Source organism: Bison bison, unplaced genomic scaffold (genome assembly GCF_000754665.1).
Source record: "Bison bison bison isolate TAMUID 2011002044 unplaced genomic scaffold, Bison_UMD1.0 scf7180017864309, whole genome shotgun sequence".
NCBI lineage: Eukaryota > Metazoa > Chordata > Mammalia > Artiodactyla > Bovidae > Bison > Bison bison.
In genome coordinates this window covers 9,182,330-9,192,821 of record NW_011494881.1, presented here as the reverse complement: position 1 = coordinate 9,192,821, position 10,492 = coordinate 9,182,330, and the positions used below count along the sequence as shown (strand labels likewise).

The 10,492-nt window shown below is 44.8% G+C and overlaps 1 pseudogene; it reads left to right on the top strand.

The window, feature by feature from the left end:
* The first annotated feature begins 5,841 nt into the window (after window positions 1-5,841).
* Window positions 5,842-8,781, top strand: LOC104997564 (annotated as a pseudogene).
* The last annotated feature ends 1,711 nt before the right edge of the window (window positions 8,782-10,492 follow it).

Genomic DNA, 10,492 nt, shown 5'->3' with positions numbered 1-10,492 from the left:
AGGAAACAGCAAACATGTCAGAGTGGCTGAAGTGGAGTGAGCAAGGGCAAAAATAACAGTAAATGAAATCGCAGGGCAGGGTTTAGGGTGGGGATGGGGGACAGATCATCTATCACCTGACAGACTGAAGCTGGGACTTGGCCTTGCTCTCCAAGATGGGGATAAGGAGGCGTGAGCGGAGGACCCACATTTTGTAAGTATTGTTCTGGCTACTGTATTTAGAACGGACCAGGGAAGGGAAGGGCAGAAGCAGGGAAATCAAACAGCAGGCTATGGCAAGAATCCAGGAGACAAGAATCCCTAATACATCTTGAAGATGGCATGAACAGAATTTCCTGATGGATATGACATGGAGGGTATGAGAAACACAGGAGTCAAGGGTAAGTCCAAGATTTTGACCTGAGCAACTAGAAGGATGGAGCTGTCACACTGAAATGGATGAGCAAATTAAGGGAAGCAGGGAATCGGGATCACTTGACCTGAGAAGTTTGATACGACTTTGAGACAGACAAGTGGAAATGTCAAGGAGAAAGTTGAGCATATGAAAGTGAAGAAAACAGATCTGTACCAGAGTTAGAAATTTCAGAGTCCTCAGCTTTTAGATGTCATTTAAAGCCACAAGAGAGGAGAGAGATCTGAAGATTGGGCCCTAGAGTACTAACAGTTAGAAGTCAAGGAAAAGGGGAGGAACCACAGAGAGACTGAGAATGAGCAGCTGGAGAGGTAAGGACAAACCAAAAGCAAGTCAGGCCCCAGAAGCCAAAGAAAGAAAGTGATCAAAGGGACGGAGTTCCAGCATAATGACCAATTCAGTCAAGGATCACCAGAGGCTGTTGAAAGCATCGGGTAAACAGGAAATTCACATGGTCTCAAAGTATCATTCCACAGATTGCCTATAAATTACAAAGGGAAGAATGTACCTTTACACTGAAGAGATCTGGCAGTCACCACCTACCCAAGAGTTCAAAGTTGGCATCCAGTGAGGAGACAACCTGACGATACAGACCTCTGATGTGATACAACAGGAAGTACACACCACCCACATGCTGTTCTTGCCAAAATGTTTGGCCACAATCTACTCATAGGAAGCAGGCAAATCAAAAAGTGGAACATTCTTTAAGACAACGGTTCTAACTTGGAGGGTATTATGCTTAGTGAAATTAAGTCAGACAGAGAAACACAAATATTGTACCTTATCACTCACCTATGGAATCTAAAAAATAAAACAAACTAGTGAATATTTTTTAAAAAAGAAATAGAGTACAGATATAAAAGAACAAACTAGCGGTTACCAGTGGGGAGAGAGAAGCAGGGACGTGGGGAAGATCAAGGTAGGGAATTCAGAGGAACAAACAACTATGTATAAAATAAGTGAGCTACAAGGATATATGTATAGCATACAGAATACAGCCAAATTTTTAATAATTACAAATGGAACATAATCTTTAAATTTGTGAATTACTATATTGTACACTTGAGACTTATTATATTATAAATGAACTATATCTCAATTTTAAAAAGTAAAAAAAAAAAAAGACCTTTGGACTAGACTGTCCAAAATGTCATATCGTGGGGCCAAAAGCGGGGCTGAGTGTTCTAGATTAAAATGCACTAATCTTGGGAGTACAGGGAGTTGTACATGGTTGTACACGGTTGTACATGTACTTGGTTGTACATGACAACCAAGAGCAATGCATGATCTTTTACTGGCTATTGGAACTGGGGGGGAAAACTAAAAAGACATCTCAGATAATTGGAAATGCTTTAACTGGAACCTTTTAATGACATAACTGATTATATTAAATTAACATCATTTTTCTCAGGTGTGCTAATTGTACTGAAGTTTCATAAAAGAATGTTCTCTCCTTAAGAGATGTGAGCTGAAGAAATTAAGATAAACATCAAGATGCCTACAGCTTGCATATGATTTGGGATTGGAGGGAAATGTGTGTGTGTGTACGAGAGAGAGAAAATGATACATGTTACATGGTAACATTAAGAGCTGAAGAGTCTAGGTGAAGGCACTGGGCATTCATCATCCTGTTCTTAAATTTTTCATAAGTTTGCAATTTTTTGGTAAATAAAATATTGGAATAAAAGAAGGAGTGATTAACCTGTCCAGTGCTACTAAAGGTCAAGTAAATTGAGGACAGAGAATTCACCATTGGGTTTAACAACAGGGAGGTCACTGGTGACCTTGCAGACAGGAAGAGAGCAGAAGAAGTAGGCAAAGGCCAAATCATAAAGAGCTAAACAGACCCCACTGTGCACACAACAGGAGAAAAGTGGTCACGTTTGTGCTGGAGGACCACTGGTCTCACAGTAATGGGAAGGACAGATCAGGAGGGGGCGAGCAGGGACAGGAAAATGTCCTCACAGGCTCTGAAAGGACACTCCCACCCCCACAGAGCATGGCGGGGGCCTGATAGGAGAGACTGCAAAAAGTCTGCAGCCCAATTGCCAAGAGTTGATGTCTGTTTGGGAGTCAGGGGTGAGGGAGCCAAGACGGTGCCATTCACCAAAATAATGGGTTGAGAAGGGGCAGAGGGGTCTGATGCATTTAAAAGTCTACAAATTCATAAAGATACAGGCACCCCAATGCTCACAGCAGCATTATTCACAATAGACAAGACATGGAAACAACCGAAATGTCCATCACCAGAGGAGTGGATAAAGAAGATGTGATGTATATACACAATGGAATATTACTCAGCCATGAAAATGAATGAAATGATGCTATTTGCAGCAACATGGATGCAACTAGAGGGTATCATACTAAGTGAAGTAGGTGAGAGAAAGACAAATATCTCATGATATCACTTGTATGTAGAATCTAAAATAGGACACAACTGAACCTATCTATGGAACAGAAACAGACTCACAGACATAGAGAGCAGACCAGCGATTGCCAAGGCGGTGGGGGTTGGGGGGTGGTACAAAAGATTGAGGCTAGCGGATGAAAGCTTTTGCATATAGAATGGAAAAATAACAAGGTCCTACTGTATAAGACAGAGAATATATTCAGTATCATATGATAAATCTGGAAAAGAACATATCAAAAAAGAATGTATTATATATAACTGAATCACTTTACTGTACAGCAGTAATAACAATACTGTATATCAATCATACTTCAATTTTTAAAATAAGATAAAGTCTACACACAGTGTGCCCTCCTCTGAGGAAAGCAGGAGACAGGACATCCTAGAATCAACAGCAGCACAAGACAGTAATGTGAGCGCAGCACACTTGAGGACCTGGCGAGCCACTCCCATTGCACTCCATGCACCGCCGTCCGAGCCCAGCTCAGAGTGCTGGGGTGTGCTATGGTGTGACAGTGACCTGGCGGTACCTCTGTTGATAAAGTCTCCTCATCCTGGGGAATTCCTCTCCCCAAACCACTTCCAAGGGCTGCTCACCTTGTTGACAAGGATCTCCAATGTTCCAACCCTCGATGACTGCTTTGGGGTCTGAAACATCATTAAAAGGCTCTCCTGTGTGCTTGGCATAGATGCCTGCAACTTGATGTTGTTATGTGCATTGATTTCTGCCACTATCTTCCCAACTAGGTGGTCAGTTCCTTGACTGTAGGGAACCCAGTTATATTTCAAAATACTCTCAGCCTTGCCCAGAAGAGGTGATCTATAAACTGGGAAATAGAGAAGGAGAACAACAGAGGCAAGAAGACGATGAAGGCCAACACTTAACATGCCCCCTAACGGCTCACCGTGCTGACTCCCAGACATGGGGACCACTTCTACCGGTCTGAGTGAAGACTCTAAGAGGCCACTGCTGCCAGCGCCCCCAGCTCCTAAGTCAGAACCTCTGGTAGGAAGCCTCCCAGAAACAGCCCACGGTTCTCTCTCCCAAAGCTGTTTGCAGTAAGTGACTCACCCAATTAAGAGCATCTACATAACAAAGCCTCACCGGGCTGCAGAGGTCATGCAGACTGTGAAGTGCGTCTTTAGTGCGTGCGTAGAAGGTTCACTAATTACCAGTCATTTCCACCCCTCAAGAGCCTGTCAGCCTTTGAGATGCAGGGGATAAAAGAATCCCCAAATTCCCACCCCACACCAATCACTCCTCTGTCTCCAACCCGCCCCTGCATTTCAAACCTGTGACTAATTAAGTACCAGGGATGGGCCTCTGCCCACCTGGCTCTGTGCCTGGAGGAAGGAAGGAGAGGAAAGAGGTTGCCTCTGATGGGGTGCAGGTTTTAGTAAAAGGAAACTGGAAGGGGCAAGGGAGCAAAGAGAGTTCTGACAGCGCTGCCTCCTCTCCGTTAAACGAACAGAACTTGTACTGTTTTACCTCTGTTTATAAAGGTGATAAGGGCTTCCCTCATAGATCAGTTGGTAAAGAATACACCCGCAAGGCAGGAGATTCCGGTTCGATTCCTGGGTCGGGAAGATCCCCTGAAGAAGGGATAGGCTACCCACTCCAGTATTATTCAGCTTCCCTGGTGGTTCAGACGGTAAAGAATCTGCCTGTAATGTGGGAAACCTGGGTTCAATCCCTGGGTTGGGAAGATTCCCTGGAGGAGGACATGGCAACACACTCCTGTATTCTTGCCTGGAGAATCCCCATGGACAGAGGAGCCTGACGGGCTACAGTCCATGGGATCACAAAGAGTCAGACAGAGCTGAGCGACTCAGCACAGCACAGCATAACAGTGGTAAGTGTCTGCGGTAGAAACTACAGTAAGCAGGTAAGAAGAAACCTAACTCACTCATAATTCCACCCCCTAAGGTATTGGTCACATAAACACCTTATAGCCTGCTTTCTAGATGACATGCATTTTAAATTTTTTATTTATTTACTTATTTTTGGCCACAGAGCATGTGGGATCTTAGTTCCCAAACCAGGGATTGAACCCTCACTCCCTGCAGTGGAAGGGTAGAGCCTTAACTGTCCTTAATTGGACAGCCAAGAAGTCCCTAGGTAACATACATTAGCCATGGGTGTGTGTATGCCCCTGCTCTTTCATAAATCAGCTTTTTCCATTTCATGAAATACCTCAAAAGGCTCTCTCAAAATGGGCATGTGAAAAGAAAGCTGTTGGAGATACTGACCTAGGCTACCAGAGAGATGTGTTTGGGCATCAGAGCATAAGAGGAAGCCAGTGCCAGAATTTCTGAAAGCTGAAGGAGGCCACTGTGAGGCAGGAAAGAGCTCTTACCTTTGGAACTCAAGTGACTTCCTCTCTACAAACCTTAGTTTCCTCATCTAGAAGATGAAAATAACACTGCGTGCTTTATAAGATTACTGTGATGATGTAAGGGAAATCATGGTTATGAGTCGGACACGACTGAGCGACTGAACTGAACTGATGCAAGCACTGGATATTTTATCCCTCATTTTAGTAAGTATTCGTTTGTGGAACTTCCCTGGTGGTCCAGTGGTTAAGACTCTGTGCTTCCAGAAAGGAAGCCATCTGGTTCAGCCCTAGAGGAGTTTAAAATCTAATTGGGAAGTTGAACACACACATACAAAAGATAAACGATATGAATAGCTTATAAAAGATATCATCAATAAGTAGACAATTAAGTGCCAGATGAGTGGCCCAGACAGTACTCCAGGAGTTCAGAGGTAAGAAAGAACCCGGGGGGATAATAGTAATAACCCCTTTGAGCACTTTCTGTGTGCCAGGCACACACATGCATTGTTGCATTTCATTTACCCAGTGACTTAAGAGGTAGGTACCATTATTACATCCATTTTGCACAGGAGGAAACTGAAACCTCAGAGAGGTTAAGAACCCTGCCCCAAGTCACACATCTAGGAAGTGTGGCAGTGTGGAATCAAGCAGTGGACCCGGGGCACCCACCACACTCAAGCACTATGATCTACTCCGATGGAGGTAGGGGAGGGGAAGCCGAATACTACAAAACAGAGCCTCAGAAGCAAAGATGAGACCAAGGAGGGTGTCCTGGTATGAGGGAGAAGATCCCACTCTGGCTGGATGGCCAGTCTGCGTGGGCAGTAGATGCTCTCACAGTAAGAAGGTGGAAGGGGAGGAGCTAAGGCATATGAAACTTTTTTTTTTTTTTTTTTTTTTTTTGGCAGAACACAGGTCACCCAGGAGGGCTTGAGGCAACAGAAGGTCTGATTAAAGCAGTTTTGGGGAAGTGGGCCTGAGAGGAGACACTTCAGGAGGCTACTAGATGAAGGTGAGGTGGACTGAAGCAGAAGCACCTAGGGGCAGGGGGACCAGCATTCTCCCTAGAAAGGCCTTGTCCCTCAACTTTTTCATTTTCATGACATTTTGAGCCAATCTACATCGGTTTCCATAGCCTCCAGCCTCCTTTTGGCATGTTTACTGACTTATTTCACACTTCAGTTCTGCAAGAGATAGCTCATTCATTCATTCCAGAAGTGCTTGTGAAGCCCCCATGTCAAAGGGAAAATCAATCTGCACAACTTGATGGCTAGTTAGAAAGGGAAAGAGGCTGAAGATGCTGCTGATGATCCAGCAAAGCTAATCCTCACCAGACTCCCCAGTTTCCCCACCTCTCAAGCCTGGTGGAGGACAAGTCTCTGCACATCAGCCAGCTCCTCAGGCCACTGCTTCCACTTCTCACCCCCACACCCCACCATCCTTGCTGAAAAGGCCAGTCCCCCACCAGCAAATGGCAAAAAGGCTCCCTTTTCTTCTGAAGAAGCAGGGCAGGGAAACTGAAGACACGGCAAGGCCTTTGACTCTACAAGCAAAACTTGGGAGAATGTGGCAGAAGAGCCCCGTGGTAGAAAGAAGGCTCAGTAGAAAAGTTGGGGACAGTGAAAGAAAAAGCTCTGAAGATGTGTTAATGTAGCCAATATTTACTGAATATTGTTGATGTATATGGCAGACTCTGCAGAGAACACAAGTAGGGTGACATCATTCGTGCTTTTAAATAATAAAGGTAAGGGAGAAGAAATGGAAGAAGTAAAGTCAGAAATAGAAACAGAAGAAGAAGAAACACTGAGCCCTGAGACATGAAGCATCCTGGCCAAAGTCAGGGATAGGGGAAAGGATGGAGGGAAAACCTCCTAACAAGCCATGGTTTTTCCAGTAGTCACGTATGGATACAAAAACTGGACCATAAAGAAGGCTGACCACCAAAGAATTGATGCTTTTGAACTGTGGTGTTGGGAGAAGACTCTTGAGAGTCCCTTGGACTGCAAGGAGATCACACCAGTCAATCCTAAAGGAAATCAATCCTGAATATTTATCGGAAGGACTGATGCTGAAGTTGAAGCTCCACTAACTTTGGCCACCTGATGCAAAGAGCCAACTCATTAGAAAAGACTGATGCTGGGAAAGATTGAAGGTAGGAGGAGAAGGGGACGACAGAGGATGAGGTGGTTGGAGGGCATCACCGACTCAATGGACATGAGTTTGAGCAAGCTGCAGGACATGGTGAAGGACAGGAAAGCCTGGCATGCTGCAGTCCATGGGGTCAAAAAAAGTCGGAGACAACTGAGTGGCTGAACAACAACACCTTCTATGAGTCTACCCTGTACTCAAACACAAGACCTCAAATGTTTCAGGCCACCACTTGCCCAAGGAAACGTAGCCCAGAGGTGTTCCCATGCCACTGGGCCATTGATTGCACTCCACAAACATCTTTTGAGCGCTGAAGTGCTAGGCACTTAGGCTACTGAACTCTGCTGAGAAGAATGAGAGTTGATTGTCACCTAAGGTGGTTGATTTGATAGTATCTCTGATGCCTTAGAAACTTTAATCAAACTCACTGAGTGCCACTGAGGCTTGTGGGGAGAGAAAACTAGAAGTGAAGGGGAGAAATTCTGCACATTCTCAAACCAGAAGGGGATAATCATTTTATTCTCACTGGGCTTTGGTAAGAGGTAAATAACGAAACACTGTGAGGCTCCATAGGACAGGGTAGAAGACCAAGCAGGCATCTCATAAAATCATCTGAACATTATGTTTTCTCACTCAATTCTGGCCTGACTGGCTCTCATTACTGAACTTACCAGTTTTCTGTTGAAATTGTTGCCTGGCGAGGTTGTAGACATTCAGTCAGACTGCTTAGTGTTGGGGTCCTCACCAGTATCACCCGAGGAGCCCATGGGCACCTCTAAGAAGTAATCACCGTCATGGGGATTTAAGTTGGTGCAGCCACTATGAAAAAAAGAGTGTGGAGATTCCTCAAAAAACTAAAAATAGAACTTCATATGCCCCAGAAATCCCACTCTGGACATATATCTGGACTAAACAATAATTTAAAAAGACAGCCCTTGCAGCAAGGCCATTGGTGCTGCTGCCGCCCTGGTGTTTTTGAATCAGGAGAGTCGGGTCTGGGTTGGGGGGTGGGGGGAGGGGAGGGTCGACGGGCGGTCTCTGAGTCCTGGTCCAGTCACTACGGATTGTTTTTTCTTTGGCTGTGAGCTCTCGGGCCACACCTGCTCTTTCAGCTTCAAGGCAGAAGAGGATGGTACAGAGCTCCTGCTGGCTTTGACCATGCTCTGCCTCACTGAGAGAATAATGTGGTAGAAGCCATAGTGCAGAACCATGACCACGAGGAGATCAAAGTCCCTGTGGCCAACCTCAAGTCGTCCTGCCAACCTATGTTCAGTGTGGATGACTTCCAGCTCCAACCACCCATAACCTTCTGCCTGATGTCAGGTTCTGGCCCCATGTGGATCACTGGGCGGCACCAGACTGTCACTACAAGCAATGATCTTCCTAAGGAAGAGAGCAAAGAGAAGGGGAGTGAGGAGGAGGCAGCTGAGTTATGCCCCATCCTGCCTGCTGTGAAGCAGAGGGGCAGGCTCTAACCCTCTCTGGTGAGCTAGCTGCCGGCCACATGCACCACACACCACGTTCCTGTACAAGTTTCAAGAATTGTGTGACTTCTCCATTGAAGAGGATGGCTGGTGGTGGGGTGGGGTGGGGTGGGTGCGGCCTTGGTCTGGTGCTAGAAGACAGGGGGTCCCATTCTCCATAGGGCCTTGGTATTCTAATCATGTACCTCACCCGGGCTTCCCTTTTCTCCAGGAATGGGAGGAACTCTGAACTTCTAGCATCTCTCTCTTCACTTGCCTATGAGGTCAGAGGTCAGCATCTAAAGCTCAGGACTACACATTTTTAACATTTGTTACATTTTTGGATAAAGGTTGAAGTAAAGTGCAGAGTTTTTTTTGCAAAAAACAAAACAAACAAAAACACACACGTTTCTAGGCTCACAGCAGCACTAGTCACAATAGCCAAAGCATTGAAAAAACCAAAATATCCATCACAGGATAGATGAATAAAGAAGATTTCATAAATATATATACATATATATACATACACACACACACACACACACACAATGGAATACTACTCGGCCATAAAAAAGAATGGAATTAAATCATTTGCAGCAACTAGGTACAACTAGAGATTATCATACTAAGTAAAGTCAGGGAGAGAAAAACAAATATTATATGATGTCACTTAGATATGGAATCTAAAATATGACATAAATGAATTTATCTATGAAACAATCACAAAAATAGAGAATAGACTTGGTTGCCAAGGAGGAGGAGGGGAGGGACAGGGATGGACTGGGAGTTTGGGATTAGCAGATACAAACTGTTACATTCAAAATGGATAAACAAGATCCTACTGTACAGCACAAGGAACTATAGCCAATCTCCTGGGATAAACCAAAATGGAAAAAGAATATTTTAAAAAGTAATGTATGTATGTGAATAACTGAGTGATTTAGCTGTACAGCAGAAATTAACACACCATTGTAAACCAACTATACTTCAATTTAAAAAAGATGGAAAGAGAGAAAAGAAGTAGTCACCATCAGATCTGTTTAGAAGTCATCCAAGAGCGAGGCTAGGGCAAACCAACATATATTATTGATTGTGAGTGATATAAACTGGCTCTAGCTAATTTAAGCAAGAAAAGAAACCTATCAAAAGGATATCAGGAAGCTTAGAAAATCAGTAAAAGGTCTAGAGACTCGGACTTGGGAAATGGTAGAGACGGGCTCAGAAACGGAGGATGTCACTGATCATACTACTACAACAGTCTGATTAGACACTGCCTGAGCAGCCGCCACTATCACAGTGGACACAGCAGCAACTGGCCAGTTGCTTCACTGCCTCCCTAAATGGTTAATGCCATTGCATTGGGTTCAGTGCTGCTTCTGAGGAGGGTTTATAACCCACCCTAAAACTTCCTCTCACCTCTTGAGGAGCCTCAGCTGCCAGGGACAGGGAGGAGGATGCGACCACTTCAGCTTCTGTAGTTGGAAACAGGTCCTTTATTCCAACAAGCAGGAAGCAGGATTCAGATGCTAGGCATAAAAAGGAGATAACACTAAGGGTGAGGGGTGTGACCAAACTTCACTCCCAAGTGACTGTGGAAACCCATACTTCAAGAACCTTTGAAGGCAAGTGTCTAACAGGCTTCTCAAACTGTTCTGGCCCACTGTGTGACATTCCAACGGTGGTACTGCTGTGCTGTGCTAAGTCGCTTCAGTCGTGTCGCGTC